The following is a 23840-nucleotide window of genomic DNA, read 5'->3' on the forward strand; positions in this document are numbered from 1 at the left end:
ATACTTGGTAAAGCTGTTTTATTCCGTTTTATTTGTGCTGCCATGGATTCCTCATTAAAATTTGAGAAAATTCCTTGCGTGCCCCTGGAAAGTTGGCATTGAAGAGATCACAGAGCTTTATGTGCATATGTATTTGTAAAAGAGAGAAATGTGCAATTGTATTTATTAATGGAAATGATTTTTTTTTTGCATTTGTAATGTGCAAATGTAATTTTGTATAGTTGTGCAAACATATATATTTTTCAAATGGCTATTGTCTGTATAAATGTGCAAAAGGAGATGAAGGTTCAAATTTTTAAGAGAAATTTTCTTCTATGCCCCTGATAAGGGATCAAGATAAAAACAGATTTTGTAGAAAGCACACTTGATATATTCCTACAGTTTTCCATCCTATATATCATCAATTATGATTATGCACCTGTATGTTATTTTGTCAAGCATATAAGGGATCAAGAGAAAATAGATCTCTCTTGTATGCAAAGCTAACGGCAGGGGTATGTAAGGGATCAAATCAAAATTTCAGGGATATGGGTGAGATTAAATAAATTTTAGAGGTAGACTAAAATAACTTTATTTTTAGCCTCCATCTTTTATTCCGAACTAAGATAGGTTTTATTCCTTTAATACCCTTTAACTACACTTACTTATTCACCCATCAATACTATGTACTTTCACATTTTTATCTCAACCTCATTTTTCATACCGAGAGTCAAAGATGATGTTATTTTGAAATGAAGGTAGTACTTTTTCATATACAACAATAATTCAATGCTGACCTCTGAGTATGAAAAACTTCTTCATTTCACTCAATCATTAATGTTCCATCTTCTAATCAATATCGGTGAATCTACACTAGTGACACAACAATAGGCCAGTTAGAACTCCCCAATAAACATCGCTGATTTATGTTACTGTTGATGCTCAATAAATGGTTCAATCAAAGCTCAAGCAGGAACCATGGTGATATAAAATTCATTCAGTGGAAAGGAATGCACAGACGGAGATGATGAACAGAAAACTCCATTTTCGAACCTGCTAGTATGAAAGCCTCTACTGAGCTTGTAAGCATAGAAGCATTAGGAGTGTATAGCCAGCTGTTGTTTTTGGAGATGTTGCATGTAATTATCTATAGTTCGAAAACTGAGCGAGTACTAATCATGCCTGCACACTAGATGAAAATTGGGCATGAGAGGCATCCGGAATCTAGTTTTTACGTAGACTTCTTCTCCATTTCAGATTATAAGTCGTTTTGACTTTGATCAAAGTTAAACTACTTCAAGTTTGACTTTGAATTAAAATTATTAAACTACTTCAAGTTTGACTGAGTTTATAGAAAAAAATACTACCTCTGTCCCATAATAATTTTAATTCTAGAATTTGAATTTGTCCCAAAATAATTATCACAGTAAAGTATAATGGTCCCATTAATCACTTCTCATTCAAACTTTTCCCTATTTTACCCTTAACTAACATTCCACTCTTACCTATACACCATTTAATAAGGAGCATCATAGTATTTCTTCTCAAATCTTAATATATGCTAAATAAACTAGAATTACAATTTATATGTGACGGAGGGAGTAGTAATATTTTTAAAGTTTGACTAAGTTTATAGAAAAAAGCAGTAATATTTTCAACCCCAGAAAAATATATTATGAACATATATTCAATTATCGATTTAATAAAACTTATTTAATGGTGTAAATATTATTATATTTGTCTAAATATAATAATATTTACAACATCAAATAAATTTTATTAAATCTATAACTGAATATATATTTTTCTTGGTTGAAAATATCACTATTTTTTCTACAAACTTGATTAAACTTGAAGCAACTTTAATATTTACCAAAGTCAAAAAGATTTGTAACATGAAAGTGAAAGGGATGGAGTATCCATATACGAGAGAAGCCCAGAAGTGCCGGTAGGCCCAGAGAACTAGTTGGAGTTGCATCAATCGCAATAGTAGCGACCCAATCCTGGCCGTCCATATTGAGCAAGGGGTTCATAAATCATAATATGAAAGTCTTCCTACTGTAAATGAATTATTGCTATCAGAAAGTGATTAATCAGTGCTGATTGCTGAATATTCGGACTTCCACAGAATGTTTGCAGGTACACTTTGATTCCGAGTGATCGATATACCTTGATGATGACTCTTGCTCATTCTAATTGATGGTTAGGGTAGCATTAGCAGTTGGATTCCATAAAAAAGTTACCATATTCGCCTATGTATTATGGTTCATGACTTGCAGTCTCGCACACCTGGAACACCACAAAACTGTATATTTGCGGTCTCCTTCAAAAACCAATTCAAGTTCACGATTAGTTTATTTGCTGAATTTCTTTAGAAAGCTAACTTTGCCATTCGGCCAAGCGTATCATTCTACCACGTGGTGTGTTCGGAACTCCAAATTCCCAACTCCCTTACTTCGTTTTTCGCGTGCACGCTTTTCAAATTGTTAAACGGTGTATTTTTTTTCAAAAAGTTTACATACGAAAGTTGCTTTAAAAAATCATATTAATCTATTTTTGAGAAAAAAATAGCAAATATTTAATTAATCACGTGCTAATGGACCACTCCGTTTGGGTTGGAAACAGTTTCATGGTGGTTTCCATCTACTATACTAGTTAGCACCCCGCGTCTTTGCCGCAGGTTTCGTAGTTTTATCGTCAAACAAAATTATAGTTTTAAATGGTTATGTGCAAAAGGCAAGAATGTACCATTCTTCAGAACATGTTCAGACTCATGTGTCGCAATACCTACATAATCATACATAGTAATACTTGTTTGGACACAACAATAGTTAAATGCTTTGCCTTTGAGAATGAGAAATGTTTCCACATTTCACTCAAATCATCATTCTTCTTCTTATCAACATACCAAGCAGAGCAATTCTGCTTCTTGTCCTGACAAGAAGCCTAGCATCGCTGCTTTGCGTTACTGTTGATGCTCGATAAATGGTGCATATACTCAAACGGTTAGCTGGAACACAATGGTGCTATAAATTCATCTAGTCGAGAGGAATGGGTAGATGGAGATGATGAACTTTTTTTGAACGGAAAACGGCACAAGAGTGCGCCTTTTCACTGAATATAGAAGGAGAAAATACAGCCCCTAAGGATAAAGCAAAAAAGACTTTAAGCTATAAACTATAAAATGTGTGGGAAGAATTCGCACAATCTTTTTATCCCTGCTGATGGAGATGATGAACTGAAAGCTCCATTTTCAAACCTACTAAATGAAAGCCTCTGCTGAGCTTGCAGTAAGCATGAGAAGCATTGGGAGTATTGCCGCCAGTTGTTCTTGGAGAACTGGCGTGTAAGTATCTATAGTTCAAAACATCACTATACATTTATGTTTGTTCTTCCAATCTCAGCCGCTAACAATGTACTATAAATGCAATGTTTTCAGGAGCATCTTTGCCCTTCTCCTCTACCTCTTTCAGCCGTCATCTGTATTATTCTCTTCTTGAACCAAGTTGATGCAGCTAGCTAGTGATTTAAAGAACTGTACATGGATTTCGATCGTGAGATGGTGCTAATGCGTTCCTTGGGTTAGTTTAGTTGAGTATTAGAGTCTGACTGAGGGTGGTATACTGGTTTGTCTCTGTTGTTTGGAAGAACAGTGTGGTAATTGAGTCCCCATTCTTTTGTACTTTCAGAGTTTCAGTAAAGATAGAATTTCGAATATAATCGTGAGATCTAGCTCCTTAATGTGAAAGGAAAAAAAAAAGAAGGTCCCATTACATGGCTGCACAAGAAGGTTTTAACCGTTCTCTAATTAAATATATAGTAAATACATAAGCTAAGTGTGTCTTTTGATAGTATCAGCAGATGCCCAGTAGGAATTTTTTTCCATTTCCTTAAAAAAGAGAGAATCTTCTCGTTTTCCACATATTGCTGATTTATATGGGACAGCTCACCCAACTATACATTTTATTTGTCAGTAGCTAGCATTAATACAGTAGTTCAACTCTTTTATTTCCTAGTACTTGTTAGATACCTTTTATTTTTCATACTGTTATGATTTCGCCCAAAATGCGGTTGACCCAACATTGGTTACTACACCTCTGTTATAGCTATGTCAATTCTAGCAATACAAATTGATGCTTTGTTCTGGTGAAAGTGTAATACCAGTCCAAAGTACAAACCAATGCATGTGCTCTTTGCCTGTCACAACAATACAAGTTCAGCTCAGTCAGTAGGACGTTATGTACAAAGTGTGCAGTTTTGGTACTTCAATCTCACACTCTTACTCAAGGTTGAGAATATGCGGGGAAAAAATGCTCGTTATGATAGTTTATTATTAGTTAGTAGAATGCCATGTCATGATTTGTTTAGCACTTTATATAGCTTGCATTTGCTGGAGATAGTGGCATCTTTCCGAGGCTTGAGAAACATCGGGAATACATAAGAGCTACGATGGTATCAGAGATGGAGTCGATCATCTCTTCAAAGGACAATAACATACGGTAGAAGATTTTCAGTCCAGTGGAGAATAACATTTCTTGATTTCTTTCCATTTCAACTACAACAAATTAATGCAACTTGGTAGCATTTCTGGCCTGGCCCTTATCAGCTCGATCAACAATGCTACAACGACATAGCGTACGCAAAATCAAATGCAAGCTGTAGCAACAGACTTTTTTTCTGCTGCATCTTGATTCCAATTTATTCTTCCACTTGTGGAGCACACTTGTGGAGCAGTTAAAGGATTCCACTAGCCTTGTCAATCGTCCTGATTTCTCTCTAATTCATCATGAACTCCGGACACACATATAGGAAATGTATATTGCAGATTGGGATGGGAAGCACAGGGAATTCAGGCATGTCGTTGGTTAGGTTTGATCTTACAATTTCTTATGTTTCTTGCATGGCGCCATTCAATGACAGCTTTACTACCATCCTTCGAGGAACAAAATCATGTGGTGTTCATTGTAGCAGCATGCACATATGTCTACAACTTGTGTCTTAAGCATGATTAATTTTTGAAGTCTACGAGTGGTTGCACACAATCATTCAATCTTGATGACCCTACTTTCTGAACATGTACTTAAGTAGTTTTCAGCCACACTGAAAGGTAGAAGTGCTGCAACAAATTAAACTAGCTAAAAATATACTCACTCCTTCCCTAAATGTTTGACGCTGTTGACTTTTTTAAATATGTTTGACCGTTCGTCTTATTTAAAAACTTTTGTGAAATGTGTAAAACTATATGTATACATAAAAGTATATTTAACAATAAATAAAATGATAGGAAAAGAATTAATAATTACTTAAATTTTTTAAATAAGACGAATGGTCAAAAATTTTGAAAAAAGTCAACGGCGTCAAATATTTTAGGATGGAGGGAGTATAATAGGTTACTGACAATGAAACAAATTTCTCCTTTTATTATGTGGATTGCGATGAGTAATTAATCTGCAAATGGTCCGAACCATATGCTGGAACTAAAGTCAAGATGAACAATCCAGACAATTGAATGCGTATAAATTAAGGAACTAGATAGAGAGGCAAAGAAAGATGTAGAAGCACATGCAATGGTGCCATCTCGATATATAACTTGTTGAACAGTGCTTGATACTCCAAGATCTTGTGTGATTTTGCTGTATGGGCGCTTGTGATGTTGATAGATTTGCTTGAGATTTCCACACGGGGTTTTTTCTTCTTCTTTTGGAGGCTCCAAATTAGAAGATGCATGCACTTTGATGAAAACTACTCTAGCTATCCAAAGCTACAAACTGATTTGATCTTGTTCGTCAGAGTCTGCTAGCTTGTGGGAGTGAGAGGCGTCAGGACGTGGCTAGATGATATGATGAGTAGTCAAAGTAGGCCATTTTGATTTTTGAACAAACTTTGTCATGTCTAGGTGAAATTAGTATGTTTTAATTTGATTAAAGCTAACTTTTCACTAATTAGTATGTATGCTCAAACAAAGATAAAATGTCACATGTGAATGTACAGTACATTGGATATCTATCATGCGTGCTGACGTCTACAATTGCACATTGTATATTTTCTAAATATATCGATCACGTGCTTTTCTTTATCATGAACATACATACAATTTCTGTGTATTGCTACTCAGACATGCATATCCAATTAGTGGGCTCTGTATTTTAACACATACTTCCTCCGTTTCACAATGTAAGTCATTCTAGTATTTCTCACATCCATATTGATGTTAATGAATCTATATAGATATATATGTCTAGATTCATTAACATTAATATGGATGTGGAAAATGCTAGAATGACTTATATTGTGAAACGGAAAGAGTACCAAAATGTAGAGTGTCTTGCGATAGGACTATAAAAACAAGCCCATTCCATCCTTACATAGCTAGCAAGCCTATCCATGTCCACACCAATTTGGAGGAAACTAAAAAGATCAAAATAATATAACATATATACAGGTATATATTATTAGATGTTCAAGGAGCTAGATTTTGGAGCTCTGAATTCTATGTGCATATATGTAGGTAGAATGTTCAATTGTGAAGGATGGTGGACATGGGAGGCTTTGGGAACTAAATTACCTAGCATCATGAGAGATACATCTCTTTGTGCTAATTTGCATCATTTTAGAACAGATCATAGCACCGTATGCATCTCCAATGATGGGGGCCGTCAATACGCACGTGTGTGTTGCGCAACCGAATAGGTCCTCCGACACAGGTGTCTCCGTTTTTTCATATTTTAGTTCATGGTAATACGTTTTAAAGATCTCTCATTTCATTTTTAAAAGTTCCATTTGTCCTCTTTTACTGATTTAGTTAGAACGAGTTTATATTCTTCACCTTCAATAAAATGCTAGGTGGCAATCATGGTCACCAAAAAGAACTATGACTCATGAGATGACGATGTAATTATGGCCACATCAAATATTCTATTTCCCTGCTTAACCAAAATAAATCATTGCATCAAGACACGAGTCTTCTTGGAACGAAGTGAAAAAGTGAGTCTATAGCCTGGCCTATTGTGCAACTTTTGTGAATATCTAATTAAGAGTCTGAAGTAAAAATCTATTCTTTTGTTTCTTCGCTTTTTCTATCTTCAGGCCTTCGATCATTTTATATTTTACATTGGGGCCTCAAATTTTGGGTAGGGCCCTTGTCCAATGTCGTGTCAAATAAATGAGCCTTACCCTCTCGAGGTTATAGCCCAAGTCGATTGGCATACTTGGGGGATATTGACATGGAGCAGACTTGCTAGCTTAGATGATGCATATTGGATTGCTATAGCATACAATGGTGTGTTTGGTTTCCCAGGTTGGCAAATCTTTTTATGAGATCAAATCAATGTGTATCTTCCAGAACTTCACCAAATTTATCTCTCGAGTTATGAAAAGAAATAAGACATGGTATAATTTCAATTTAGATTAGCTTACTACTGACCAAGTCAATCATCTTTCTTCTGTTATGCTGGATTCTGGAAGGCGACCTCTTTGCCTCTGCGGTGGATGATGAGTGTGTTGTTGCAGTGAAAAATTAGTCACCATGTTACTTTGAATGTGATTCAGATTCGGAAGCAGAAGAGATTCCACTAGCATGAACTTGCTATAACTCTTACACAATTATCTGCAGCCGTACTGCAAATATATTTCGATTAATCACTAGTTGTAACACATGGTAGATTTAATTTTGTGGGAAGTAGCAGTGGTGGAGTAGTTTTGGAATATGTGTTGTTCATGTTGCATTGTATTTTCCAGAGCATTTAATTCTTTTGATGAGGTGTTTGCGGTACACTAAAGTGAATCTAATACTCCCTCGATTCCATATATAAGTAGTTTTGATTTTTTTTCTAGTCAAAATTTTTTAAGTTTGTTAAATTTTATAGAAAAATATAGTAGTATTTTTAACGCAAAACAAATGTTTTATCAAAATGAATTCAATACTAGATTTAATGAAACTAATTAAATATTTTAGATGTTGTTAAAAATTTTTTAAATATGAAATGGAGGGAGTAGGCCCTTTTTCTTTTCATTTTGTTCTCAAAGTCCTTTTTTTGGATTGTGATTTCCACAAGGCAGTAAAAGAAGTGGTATATATTGTTGTATTTCAAGTACCATAAAATTTAACGTGCTAATAAATGGAGGTAAGAGCCGTGGAGGGTGTGTGCTTATATACGAACTCTACCGAACTACATATATATCCCATTGGTACAACCCAACGGGCAAAGACAACCCAAACTCATAAGCTAGCTAGCTGCATAAATCAGAGTGGCTACGTAATGTACCAACCGAATATAGGCCGTAATAACTTGTGCATGAAACATGGTTGCGCACTACTAGAGATGGGAAAGCTCCCGTGCGCCAAAAACACCCGGGAACAGGCAAGATCCACACGGTAACGATGTTACCGAGTACCATGCACGGTAACAGACATACGGCGGCTTCATCGGTTTCCCATGCACACTTCCCGGGTGTTTCACGATTTTGCGCACGGCATGGCCCAAATCATACCGTGTGTGCTTAAACACACGGGAACCTTCCCGTGCGTATAGATTCCCGGTAACATTCTATGTAATGGAGTCTTCAGACGGAACGGCGAACGATTTAGTTCTTGGTTTTGGCTTGGGAGACATTTGGTGATCGGTACATAAGTCGTCGACCTCACTCCTCTTTGGCAGGGTTAAGTGGGATCCATGCCAGCTCAATTATTTGTCACTACTTCATTGTCTTTACATGACTCTCTTTTTTGTGTGGGCGAATGTGTGTTTTTGGTGACATAGAAAGCTTTCATGCATTGAACTCAATAGATTACATTGAGTGGATATATATATCATATTGAGAACATTCTCGATCTCTACGTAATTATGATATACAGTAAAAAAAACAAACACATTTTCTCAAGACGGCTGAAAAAAAGTTCATGAAAAAACCCATGAACACCCTCTCCAAACACAAACATGCCAAGGACACCAACCTTGCATACTCAGCTTATGGAATAGATATAACCCACCTTGGTTGTACAAGCAAACTACTCCCTTCGTCTTAATATAAGTGCAATCTAATATGGATATGATATATCCTAAGGCTACGAATCTGAACAGTTGTCTGTCCGTAGTCGTAAGATATATATGTTACATCTGTACTAAATTACATCTATATTGGAACGGAGGGAGCATTAGATTATGTATGAAGGGCCTATTATAGACTACGCCCATATAAAGAGTTATAGAATACAAATTTCCTACTTCTCCTAGCAAGGCATGTTACATACAAATTGCCTACTTCTCCTAGCTAGAATACAAATTTGTTTGACATAACCAAAGTAAAATATCAAAGGATAGAGGGAGTATATCTATATGGTGTACCATGAAGGCTAGCCTGAGTTATTCTTCCATACATTGCTCTGATTTAGAAACAAGTTATCCTGATTTAGACTTGGAAGTCATCGGGAATATGGATGACTCATCCTAAAGGAATCATGGTAATTAACTTCTCGACATGCACACTTGTACATATTCCTACTGCATTTGCTCCGTGCACTTTCAAGGATCTTTTTGATGCTGTCTAACTAACTCGTTTCATGTTTCATGTTTTCTCTTCTCTTGTAGCTGACATAAGAGCTCAATGTTGTGCAACTTGGTTTCGTAGTGTCAAAGATACACATGACGAAACAAATGTCGGGTATTTTCCATCCAGTTATGTTAGTTGTGATTGTGGAGGCTGAGCATCCCAACTGAGATGTTTCTAGATCTAGAGTTTCATTTTGGAAGAGCTATTTTCACAAACCGGGAAGTCCTACTCAAAAAATTGACTGCTTTCCTTCCTGACTTTCCAGAATGGTTAGTGCTAGCTAGTTTGACTGCTTGAGCTTAATTAACTAGAGGATGGACAGGCCTCTGTCATTTCGGATACTAGATATTAATACCCCGCGCGTTGCCGCAGGAGTTTTATGTGATATTAGTAGAAATAACATGTAAAATAACTATATTTTGTATAATTTTATTGAAAAAATATAAAGGACTGAAGGGGCAACCTTTTGCCTTCCCATTGTTTAATATGTTTGCGATGGTTTTTCTATATCGAATCTAACAGTTGGTAAGGCAAAAAGACTCACCCGGTGATTGATAGGTTGTTGTGTTTCATCCAACGGCTAAGAAGCGATGATCCTTTCTTTTCAAGAATCAGTAATGATGACCTTAACTATCCCAATTTGCCCTCTTAATACCCCTTATCAATCGAACGGTTGGTATTAGCTGATATGAACTAATCTAACTGCTCCAATCAGCTGATGACGTGAAAGCTTGTGGAAGCAGCTAATGGTCTTAACTTTATAAAAAGAAGAGATTTAGTTAATGGGAATTACATGTAAACAGATAAGGTAAAACGATTCCAATTGATGTATGGATTTTAAGAAATGATTTATGCAGAACTATGAGATGGTGGGTGTATTAACCGAGGACAATCACTTATTGTATGATGACATGGCTGATTGTGGAGGGAGATAGAAAATCTTAAATATCCTTAGTGGGAGACAATTGGTCGAACAACCTCTGCCATCATACATTACATAGTACTACTGCTTAGCCATCATACATTACTGCTTAGCCCGTCGGCTCGGTGAGATATAAAGGATACATGGCAATCTGTGACATCAAAAATCAATCCTACGGTGCGAAAAAAAATTGATGACGTGGCTTCTTCTAATCACAGCTAATGGTCTTAACTTTCTAGAAAGAAAGGATTCATGTATATAAGCACTACTTTTTATTTAGACGACAATGGAAGAGATTATCTTTGCATTTCTGCATGTTCATTAGAAATGGTAGTAAATCGATAATTGCTTCAAAGCACAGACGCAGAAGGTGGTGATGTCCGGTCGGAAGTCCTCGGCGACGTGCGGTGGAGGCAGAACAGGGGTTACCGGCAGTGGCTGTTCGCTGTCCCCGACGACGGCGATAGCCCAGCGCGGGCGCCATGCCCAGCCGATTAGAAGACCAACGAGGGCAGCGAGCCAGAGAGGCAAGGCGAGCTTGAGGGCGACCTCGCCAAGGCCGCGCCGTCGTCATCCTCCTTGGCCGCCGGAGACGACGACGACGACCCCTTCCTCTTGGCCGGCTTCATCTCCGCCTTCTTGGACTTTTCCCGAGAGAGAGAGAGAGAGAGAGAGAGAGTGTGGAGGGGAGAGGGAGACAGAGGGGAGTGAGGTGGCATGAGCGCTTGTGCGTCGTCGCCACCGCTGGCGGCGCGGGCGTCGATGGAGGAGGAGGAAGCGGCGGAGGTGGGGATGACGACGACGACGTCAAAGATCAGACAGGGCGGCGTCACGCCGGCATGGTCGAAGCGCAAGGCGCTTACCCGGCGCCCGCGAGAAGAAGGATGGCGATGGAGGCAGAGCGATCGGGTGGATAAGGATGAGAAAGCTATCCTGTCCCCACAGGATAGTGTGGACTAGTTTTTCTGCATATATAATTGGCACGTATAGTTCAGAACTCTACCACTTCTATATCTCATAGTCTGCCGGTTTCCCTAAGTTCTCACCCATATGTAAAACACATGTGTACCGATGACTTATTGTTTCACCATTAATTAATTGTACAGGGAAGGCACCTTAGATCTTTGCTAGGCTTGGAAGGCACAGGGAAGGCATTCAGGTTCTTGTCCATGGAACATTTTGCAATGAGGCCTCTCTTCCTGTATTACTATGGATTAGAAATTAGACACTACCAGTTTTTCCGGTAGTTAAACCTATTATTTTCATGAGCTTGGACCTCTACCTGGTGAAGATTTAATTAGCCTATCAGCTCATGAACCAACAAGCTGCATTATTGTCACTTCATAGAGAGCAGAAAGAGTAATTAAGAAGAGAGTACAAAAAAGAAAAAAAGACCAATAAATTGACGAACTCATATAATGCTATTAGCTCAGTTTGCATGCATGTTGTTCGTTGAGACGTCCAATTCCATAGATGCTTTGTTTGATTTGATCGTGTTGCTCATTTTACGGATAACTTACATTGTGCAAGATGCATGATAACCCAGATTAACTAGCTACTCCCACCGTCCCAAAATAAAACAACTTTTAGCCCTCAGAATTTGTCCCAAATATAACAACTTCTCCACCAACATTAATTCTCTTCCCAACCAATCATAACCGTTCACCATTAATTCACTCTTCCCACCTACCTCCACTACTCATCCAATCACAAATAGGTTAACGGTTCAGATTACTTTCTACTACCAGAATAGAGCATTGTAGTGGGTCAATTTTTTTATATTGATAGTAGCAAACACATAAGTGGGCGGCGGTGGCCGGTGGAGGCTTGCATGCGTCTAGTGTGGGGCCAATGCAGCTTGGATGAGAGCAGTGACGGAATTTTTTCTGGAAAAGTGTTATTTTAAGAAGGGCATTTTGGTCATTCCACGTTAGTACAAAATTTGCATTTAAAATATTAGGAGTGGGTTTTTTTTAGACAGAGGTAGTAGTGGAGGTTTAATGCTAAAGTTGGTTTACCATTAATTCTTCACTGTTTTTAATGTCGGAGGAATAGGTGTCCCACAAACCTAAAAGCTACAGAGAGTGCCTATATATATACACATACTCATAGATATACTCTGTTTTCCCTACTTAGCTAATTATACGACCAAAGTGCCAAAGCTTCCAAATGAAAATAGCTTCGTTCTATACCACAGGCATGCATGTTTTGGGATTGGAAGCCACCGAGAGTGATGGGGGTTGCTGCTAGGCCAGCCCTTGTGGGCATCACCCTGCCCAGCAGCCAAGCTGAACCTGTTCTTGGCGGAAGCTCTGGTAGAATTGTGGCTCAAGGTGCTGGTGATGCCACTTCCCGCTATGTTCCTTCCGCTTGGGATTGACGCGATGCTGATTGTGTGTTCGCGATTCTGCTGAGCAAGCTAAGCTGACAGTCACGATCGCGCGCTGGATTTAACGAGTAGGAGTGCACCCGAACAGCAAGTAGCGCATGCGTCGGAGTTGGAACGGTCCTATCCTGGCGCTTACGTGCTTAGTGCTAATCCCGAATTTTTTTTTATCCAAGCACATGCAACACAATATTTCCAAATGTGAGCACGCCAAACCCACATTTTTATTTATAGGCAAGATGCAACAGTGATTCTATTCAACCGAATGTCAACAAGCTAATTGGATGCTAAATTGAGTGAGTACGTGCACTTATAGACCAACAGCCCACCTCCTATTAGCCAGTTAGCGTTTGATTTAGATATGGGATCAACATAGTAGGTGTAACATTTTTGTACTGTTCAGATCTAATTCATCCACGAGAATCATCATCAAAAACGTAATTTGTGCTAATAATCTTCATTTGTTTTGCAAAGCAGTTTTACATATCAGTTTTTTCAGATCATTGTAGCATGCATATAAATTTTTCAGTGTAATCTGAATAAATAAAGCTAAGTAAGGTACCAACACGATAGTCACGAAGAAGAGAGTTACCGAGGCTCCTGATTTCTGCATGTTTCTGCTAGTAACAAGGCAGAAAAGGCCCATTCATCTATCGTGGACATTTAAGTAAACAAACTATTCTGTTCATCATAAGATTACTCAGATTGACTTGATTATATGGGCATGTTGTTTAGAAATAGAAATTCAAATATCGTGTGCTCACATTTGTAATTAACAGGTTGCATGTGCTTATATACCAAAAAAATCGGGTGCTAATCCCTTCGCTAATCCTATCATTTAGCATTTTTTAATAAAAAAAATGTACAAAATCTGTTGAGTCGAAAGTTTTGAAATTTTGAGTTTGAGAGTTTCAAATTTTAAGTTGAAAGTTATAAAATTTAGATAAAGGTTTCTAGCTCATCTCACTATGGGAGGCAACCCAAAACATCCACCTGGAGCAGACTGAGCCTGACCATATTACCAGGAAACTCACCAGCCATGGCCAGTACTTGCCTACTCGACCTCTTCGGCATACAAGGCCCAATGCCTCAGAACAACATGCACTAATTTTAACGCCTTATTCAAGAAAGTCTGGGCACCTGCAAAATGTAAATTCTATACCTGGCTAGTGATACAAAGTCTGGACCGCAGATAGACTTGCAACAAGAGGATGGCCCAAATGTTAAGAGTCATACTACAATAGGATTGATTTGCATGGATTTCTTCCTTATCTCTACCCACGTATTCTCTTATATATACCGACTCCCTGAGGCTAAATACAATATATCCAATATTTGTAATATCTCTCTCTCTATACTATTTAATATGGTATCAGAACACAATTTTTCTTAAGAAAATTTTCAGGTTCACAAGCCTTTGGTTTATGTGCATAGAACAAAAAAAAACTACTGCCAGAACGCAATGACAAATACTCCCTCCATCCCTAAATATTGGCGCCGTTGACTTTTTTAAACATGTTTGACTGTTTGTCTTATTTAAAAATTTAAGTAATTATTAATTATTTTTCTATCATTTGATTCATTGTTAAATATACTTTTATGTCTAAATATAGTTTTACATATTTTAAAAAAGTTTTTGAATAAGACGTACTGTCAAACATTTTTAAAAAAGTCAATGGCGTCAAATATTTAGGGACGGAGGGAGTATGTGAGATACAAGCAAAGCGATATCTAGTCGAAGAAGGAGAATCCAAGGTCTTCCTCACTTTATTCCTTCTCCTCGACCTTGTGGACCTTAGCAGTAGCATCTCCACCAATCGCAACACCACCACCAACGGCACCAATGATCACCAGGAAGACGACGGAGCTGGGCGAGACCACGGCGAATAATGAGGACTGGGCTCCGGCAACCAAGTCAGTGGCGGACACGGCGGCAACGAGGCGGCATTTACAGCTGATAGGGTGTGGCGGCAGAGGCCTCCAGCTCGCCCTTGAGCTGCTTGGCCGTCCACTCGATCGTTGTTGGAGCTCCGGCACGCGAAGGTGTACAAGCCCATGTCTGCTTCGCTTCGCGGCAGCGGCGGAGTTGGAGGATTCGGGAGGTTGGGGAGACGAGATCACCAACAACGTCCATTGTACCCTATGTCGAACAACAAATGAGTCCGCCTATCACCTCCTTACTCAATGCAGATACACCGGAAGGATTTGGAGTCTTCAAGCTTCTTGTGTGGCTTGCTAGCAGCTAGATCCGAACCACTGGGATCCTTGTCAGGACATCCAAACCTGGTGGGAGATGTTTAGCAACAAAAAAATATGTGCCTAAGAGAGGTATGCGCAGTCTGATCCTCCTGATGTTCTAGGAGATATAGAAAGAAAGGAACCGGCGAATTTTCAAAAATTAGGAAACAACGCCACCTAACCTTCTGGCGTAATTAAAGGAGTAAGCCGAACGTCCGATCCCATTTGAGATCGGACGCTAAGCTCAGCCAGCCCTCCGGTAGCCCAGCTCCACATCTGAAAGGAAAAGGAAAAATATTAGCTTTAAATATATTTTTTTGCTAAACTATTTAGCCCTATCCGTGATCCAAGCTCAAGAGTTTTTTATGATTTTAATGGACTTTTAATATATAATAGAATATAATAGAAGGTTATGGCCGGCTTGTGTAGAAGATTTTGATCGAAGGGTTTCCTTGAAATGTGGCTATGCATGGCATTCTATGTCAGTTCTAAGTTGTGGTTGTGGCAAATTTGGACCTTTCGTGTTATATTTAGCAAGATTAGGGGTCTAAATCTACAATTTTAAAGATTAGGTAGGGACCAGGTCCTCCAGGATGAAAGGATGCATTGAATAAGTTTTACTCTAAGAGTAAAAGCTCTTCAACTATCTTCCCTCCTATGCTTGTCAATCAACAGTTTTACAAAAGTTTCCTTTATTTATTATTCCCCAAAATTCAACTGTGGGTGTGTTTAGTTCACGCCAAAATTGAAAGTTTGGTTAAAATTGGAACAATGTGACTGAAAAGTTAGAAGTTTATAGTTTGGAACTAAACCAGGCCTGTTTCAAGCTTAAAGCTAGGTTTTCGTCTGTTACCACCGTTACTTCCAAGTATATATATACTTCCAAGTGGAAGTATATATATATATGTGTGTACCAGTATGACAGAGTAACACCAATCCATGGCAAAGCATGTGTTCTGCCTATATATTACTCCCTCAATCCCAATATGATTTTGGGATTGGAAGCCACTGGGAATCATGGTGTCCACGGCCATAGGCAAGCTCCATAATTATATGATCATGCGTGCAGGTCATCGCGTTGCTGGTGCTCTTCATAGTTTCTACACAGCCCTGGCAACTCTCTGCAATCAGCAGCTAACTAGCCTCTGCGGTGCGCCCGTTCTGAGCGATGCGTACATCATATGGAAATACACCAAGCGGCTAACTAGCAGTAGAGTGGTTTCGACTAGGCCAGTTAACATCAGGTATATGATGCAAGCTATTGTGTTGTATCTCCGGCCAGGAACTTTGCGATATTGCCTTCAGTGCATTGTGCGGATCAGATGAGTAGAAAGAACTCATTTTTCCTTTTTTACCGCTAATTTTCTGTTAGAAATTGCTCCGAATTTTGTTTTTGGTTATTTTTCCTTTTCCTTTTTTGCTGTTACCGATTTTGGTGGAACCAAGTTAGCGTTTCTCATTTTCCTTTTTTTTTTCCAACGAGACGTGTGTACGTATAGATCAAAAATTTTATGCAGATACCTGCATGGCCCTGCTTTTGGTCCAATAAAAAGTTCATATATTTTCTTTTTAGTTTTTCATTTTATTAAAAATACATGTAAAATTCATCTATAAAGACTTTGGGCTCCAGCTCGTTTGGCTCGTGAGCAGCTCGCGAGTTAGCTCGAGCTGGCTCGTTATGTCTAACGAGCTAAATACCGGGCTCGTCGTTAGTAATTCCCAACGAGCCGAGCCTAGCCAAGCCAGTCATAAGTCAAGCGAGCTAACAAGTAACGAGCTTTTCGTCCAACCCTACTCACCTCCCTTGTTTTTTGCGTGCACACTTTTCTAACTACTAAACAGTACGCATTTTATAAAAAAATTATATAGGAAATTTGCTTTAAAATATCATATTAAACCTTTTTTAAGTTTTTTATAGCTAATACTTCATCCTCCCCGAATTGATCATCACATAACGGAATTCAAAATTTCTCAAATTGATCAAAATATAACCGCATGGACACAGATTTCATCATAATACAAATAATGCAGTATGGGAGAATGTGTGGATGTTAAGGTGTAATTGGCATGATGTTTTAATCGATACATGCAATGTGTGAGAATATGTGCATGGTGTCTTGATTGATGTGATTTAAATTACTATTGATTTGATGCACAAACATATATGATGATCAATTTGGAAATGAGGGAGTACTTAATTAATCACTTGTTAATCTATCGCTCCGTTTTTCGTGCAGAGAGGAGCGATTCCCTCCCAACCCCTCCAAAAGAATACAGCCTAAGAGCAGGTACAATAGCAGGCTATAAGCCAACTGCAAACATATTTTAAGAAGATAAATAAGAAGAGAAAAGAGTAGCGAGCTACAGATTTATAGCCAGCTGTAGTATGGACTCCAAGACGCAGTGTGCGTATGACAGGTGGGACCAGGTATTAATAGTGTAGTATGTATCTATTATATGAATGAACTATTAGATTGGCTATAGATGAATTGGAGCTAGTAGCTAGCTATACTATTAAACTTGCTCTAAGAGGCTTTATGTTCGATAACTCACATAACATCATTCAAAAAATAATAATAATAATAACTCCTTGGCAGGAGACTGCTTTTGGTCTCCGAGTCAGTGAAGTGAATAACTTAACTATGTAGCCATATTGCAAAGTGAAACATTTTATGGAGTACCCTTTGGTAACCTACAACAATATATTACTCAACCAAAGCCATTTCCTATTATATATACTACAACCCCCACCCCCCCCCCCCCCCCCCCCCCCCCCCACACACACACACACACACAAAAAACCCACAACTCATCCTACAATCATTTCCTCCATTCTCTACGGGCATATTGTATGTCGATATATCTAGGTCCAATGATGAATGATATCATCATACTCGGTTATCGTCCCCCAACTCAAACATATACTCCTCCTCAATCGATAGAGAAACCTAGCTAGCTAGCTAGGCTTGGCAGTCATCTGGAATGCATAAATGTTGATGCAAGATGCCGAACGCTTGATTAATTAGGTTGAGGATGCTGCCCACTGGCTTACATCTTCCAGCTGACAATCGCTGGGAGCCAACATCACTTCTATTGCCAGTTTGTGTGCTGGCCGCATGCAAGGCGTACATGTATTTCGTCGGAGGCCACGCGGTTGTTCCCCTCCCTCCTCGCAAGATCGAGTTCACATCCTCTTCCCCGGCGGCTACGCAGCCATGGAGGAGGGCAGGGTGAGTGGGCGTGGAGCGCCGGCCATGGATGATCTTCAGAGGCCACGGCATCGTCCTTGACCACCCCTCTAGCTTCTCCGCCATAGTCACGCGGTTTAATCTTCATCTCCTCTATCTTCCAGGTTCGCCGCGTGAGCCTTGGAGATTAACTGAATACTGATGTTTGTGATTGCGAATTTTTAATCTTTGAGATGTTGTTCCTGAGGAGAATATATAGCTAGTGAATCTTGAGGCCTCGGAGGCTCAGACTCTGCTCAATTTTCTACCGAGATTGTGTAAGCTTTGTCAATTTATTCAGCCAAATGAATCTTGGTCAGTGTTTTGGCTTTCACCATGTAGCAATCTGTGTTCATCATGTAGCACCCACAACTTTGCTATTCTAAAAAAATTAGCTGAGGCTGAAAGAGATGACAACATTTACTCTGAAATTTTCATCTAAAGATTTGGTTACTGCTAGCTTTCATCTTTTGAGTATTTTAGATCATTTCTAGTTTTCATCTGAAAAATTGATCATTGCAAAGGTCCAAAATTTTGTTATAAAACCAGCTCCGAAATCACATCGGAAACCAAACGCAGAAGAAACGCCATAGGAGATCCAAACACAATGATGACACGGAGGCACGATATTTGATAACAGAGTTCAGCCGAGGTCTACATCTCCAGGGCACTGATTGCGAGCGCTCCTCCCTGTTCCAGCATATTACAGCGTATCAGAGCTACAATGACTTACGGCCGGATGCCGCCGGTGGCCGCTCCCTCTCGCTATGCTGAGTCGCCATGTGGTTACAATAGGTCTGCTCCTCTATTTAAAAGAGATTCTATGATAGAGTCTGACTCTTACTCTAGTCCTAATATCTATTACAACTCTAAGTCCTAAACTGTAACCGACTAAGTACACATATTCGACACAAACTCAAACAAACTCCACCTTGGTGAATATACCACACCAACCAGAATTTGTCAGATGTGCAAACCTTTATGTACCCAGACTTAAGTTGATCCTGAAGAAGAAATTCCATAGTTACAATTCACGTCCCTGAAGAAGAAGAAGAGATTGAAATCCAGCAAGCTTTGGGCTGCACACGAGAGCAGTTTCCGATGGGATACCTGGGCTTACCACTGTCAGCTCACAAGTTGAAACTCAAAGACTTCACTCCGACTATTGCTAAAGTAGACAAGTTTCTTGCTGGCTACTAAATTTGAATTTTATCCCATAAAAAATCAATTTCTACCATCCTACCTACCATCAACACGTAAAATGAGAAGTTTTATCCCTTGAATACTTTTTGCCTACTTATCGCTCTTACTACTTTTTTCAATGATTAAGGGCATTTTAGTCATTCTCCATTTCCACTAATACCACCTCGGGATGCTAGGAATGTATTTTTTGTGGGATGGAGTAGGAAGCAAGCCTGCTCTCGCATGAAAAGCGCATCGTTCTTGTCAATGCAGTTCTGAGCAGCCTATCGGTCTATGCCATTTTCGCCCTCAAGCTCTCAAAAGGTACAAATGAAGCCATTGATAAGAAACTACGAGCATTCCTCTCGACTGGGGAAGACACATGCTCGGGAGCGAAATGTCTTGTGTCCTGGGACAAAGTTTGCCTCCCAAAAGAATAGGGAGAACTCGGAGTAAAGGACCTCAGCAGACAAAGCGAAGCTCTACTCGTCAAGAGACTATTCAATCTGCACAACATGTGTGGATTGGACAATCACCATTGTGCTCTCAATTTGAGGCACACTTCTCTCACTCTATCCAGCCAGACGCTTCGGTAAGACAAATCATGCAGGACTGGACATGTCGCTTCGACCACGTTTATCTTTATCCTCTACTGCTCACAGCGAGAGGGAAACCTTGTTGCAGCTCCTCCCTCAGCGGAGGCAGCGTTCCCCTTAGGCAACGCCGCCGAACGGAGGTGGAGAGCTGTTGGCCGGACGGGAAGGGGCCGGATGGGGAGGTCGGCGGCTGCACCAGAGGTGGGATTTTCTTTTTGCACTAAAAAAATTTTAGCAGGCAGGTGGATCCAACGCCCGCGAAGATGGATATACCGCCTGCGAAAAAAATCATCTATTTTCGTAGGCCTTTGCTTACAGGTGGTCTTTTCCCCCGCCTAGAAAAAACTACTTTCGACCTACTGGGAAAATTATTTTTTTAGTAGTGCCTGCTATCATCCGCTGTCATGCCTCCCTGCTACGACCCAGAAAACATAGGGGAGAGAGACGGGGTTAGAGAAGAAAGGAAAGAGAGGAGAGTATGATAAGTGAGTCCTTTATTTTCTTTAATGCTGAGATGACACATGGACGCCACACTAACAAATACTACTATCAATATACTGTCGTAGGAGTTAGATTATACAGGTTTTAATAATTGGGATCAAAATATCTAATATTATAGTTGAGGGGTACGAATCAGATTGAACATGTATTTAAATGAGTTAAAGTGGAATTATTCCTTATTTATAAGAATACTTATTTATGTGCCTCTCAAAACCATTTACATTAGAGACCGCACTGAATTGGCTCTAAGTTTTGAAACCGTATCAAATGGCTGGATTCAAGGTAGAGAAAAAAAGGAGGGACTTTTGCAATGTTTCGAGGTAAAAAAAAAGGGGGACTAACCCCAAAATGTCGCTATTGGTTGCTTTGTGTGCTTGCTCAAAAATACTACAGCAAATTCATAGACTTTGCATTCACACGATATAAAATTCGTTATATTTGCATGCACAAAACATCCATGGCGATTTAGAGACTTGCTGCATTCGTTAATTACAGCACAATAGGGAGAAAAATTCATTGGTTTTGTACGCGCTGCTAAACTGTGTATATTTTTATAAAAAATTGTTTTAAAAATTAATTCTAACCTATTTTTTAGTTTGGAATAACCAACATTTAATTAACGCGCTAATGGCTTATTTCGTTTTGCATATTTTCTCAATATTCTTCTTTCCCCACCTTTCAAACGCATCATAGCCAACTCTTTTTCATGCATCCACATCGAAGCAAATTATAAGACTGGTATGAACATCGAAAGCATTGAAAATTATATCGCTTAAATAAAATTTTCAGGCAAATATCAGCATTGACGAGGAAGCTAACATATGTCCTTGAGATTCACCGCCTATGCACACGACAAAGGGACAGGAGAGAGAGAGAGGTTGGGCTTGCAATAATTAAGAGTAAGGATAATAGTGGATTATAATTCAACTATTATAAGTTTAAAATCAAAAGAGATTAAAATAAGAGGAGTGTTAGCTATCATGCTTAGCTATACACTTGCTCCAAGACATTTACAAATCTATAATGAGAGAAAAAGATAGTAGAGAAAAAAAATATAGAGCCAATCTTATATTTAATCTCTTATAATTGTGAGCTTTAAAGCTAATAGCCAATGGAGTACGTAGTTAGCTATACTATATTAAACATGAAAAAAAAATCACGGGACAAATGGATTCAAATTTCCACGAGTTGTTACTTGGTAGAGTAGAATATCGTAGACCAAATCTTTTGATGTCTTTATTCAGAACAGTCGTAATACAATTATACAAACCGTATCTATAGATATTGTACTGCTTATAGTTAGGTAGTAAACATATTACCTAGTATTTGTTACTTACTACTTCCACAATGTATACAACCTGATAGTAGTAGTATTTTATTTCTTACTACCCACTTTATATGCACATTGTGGATGCCCTAAGATCAGTTTGAGTAGTACTAGTAGTGTCCGGCAGAGGCGGCGTCATCTTCTTCTTCTTAGAATTAGCAGGTTTATTATTGTTAGTGTTCCTGGGCATCAAGCAGCAGAATGACAGCAGAAGGAATGCCGTGGCGATTCCAATGCCCAAAGCAGCATGCCACCATTTTTCACAGGTGGCCATCATATAAAGCACGTAGAAAACGTAGTAAAGGAAGAGCATCATCAATCCCATGGCCTGCATGCACGCACCAAAAACACACACTCCCAAGATTAGCAAGCACGCATTAATTAATTAACTATTTGTGGCCCGTATCATATGGATAAAGTATATACAGATGAAGGCTAGTAATAGATAAACCCCTTGCTTCTACAGAGATAAAAATATTATTACATAATATAAATATAACCAAGTGGTCTTAGGCTGTGTTCGTTTACGTGGGTTGGGAACCTTTTTCTCTCGGCACGTAAAACAAAGTAGTTAATTAGCATATAATTAATAAAGTAGTAGCTTAAAAAAATTTAAATATATTAATGTAATATTTTAAAACAACTATCATTTTTAAAAAAAAAACATATTGTTTAGCAATATAGGAAGCGTACATGCATGAAAAGTAGAAGTTAGGAAAGTGTAGCGGAGAGCACAACTTTCTCATCTTTCCCAATTTCTATGTCTCGTTTTATATATGTACGTTTTCCGAATTATTAAATGGTGTTTTAAAAAATTCTATAGAAAGTTGTTTGAATAATCATATTAATATATTATTTTAAAAACTTTTAAGCTAATACTTAATTAATCAATCATGTGTTAATTTGTCGTTCCTTTTTTTGGTATCGAGTTTGTAGGTTCCCAACCATCATCTTAGGTGTGAAATGCATAATCATCAGTGTAGTTTTCTAAGGAAAAAATATTTACGTTAATATATTAGATAACTTGATTTTTTAGCTTTGCAATACTAGTATTTAACGAACAATATGTTTTTCCAAAGAAGATATCAATTTTTATAATAGTAGAGATTTACTTGATTGGACCAAATATTGGACTATTCCATAATATTAGAAAATATCATGGAACAATTTGTAAAAACTGCTAAAGCAATAGCGGGGTGGCAGATTCATTGCCACCACCACTCGAGGCTTTTAAATGAGTTTATATATTGGTTAATTGCCACGTTAATTTCTAGGTTATTTTTTTGGGCAAAGCAGGGCTAAATTTATTACTTGGAGAATATGATGGATATGCTTCCGAGCTTTTTGCTGGCCTATGTTATCAAGAATTCAAGAGATGTCTTTCTAAAATAAAGGACCGAAACCTGCGATTTGGTGACACAAAATACCTTGCATGCCTTTTTTTTTTGTAATTCTGGACCCTAAAAATGCTAAATTTTGCCCCCTTTTTATTTTTTTTCTTTGTACACATTGTTTGGAAAGTCTACTCACGATTGCCTTTATAATTTGAAGTTTTGAACCTAACCAGCAAGAAAATGGAAATCTAATGGACTACTTGGGTTGCCTTAGTGAATGTATTTTTGCTTGGATGGGTTCTGGAATTTTTGTCCACCTACCATCTTTGTTTAACAATTAACATGTCAATTTGACCGCAGATATTGTTGAGGGCCAAAGTTTCGAAAGTTTAATTGCATAAAGTATCGTCACATAATTAAGGTCTTTTAAAAGTTCAAAACAAATATATAGTTGTCAAAAATAATATATTCTATAAGGACAAAGGTACTCCATCCGGCTCAGAATATTGAAACTTAGAATCGGATTGAATGTATGTAGGATACATTTCATCCTTACCATGGATATTCTGGGAGGGAGGAAGCAATAAACAAGATAGGTA

This window comes from Oryza glaberrima, chromosome 11 (assembly GCF_000147395.1).
Source record: "Oryza glaberrima chromosome 11, OglaRS2, whole genome shotgun sequence".
NCBI classification, from domain to species: Eukaryota; Viridiplantae; Streptophyta; class Magnoliopsida; order Poales; family Poaceae; genus Oryza; species Oryza glaberrima.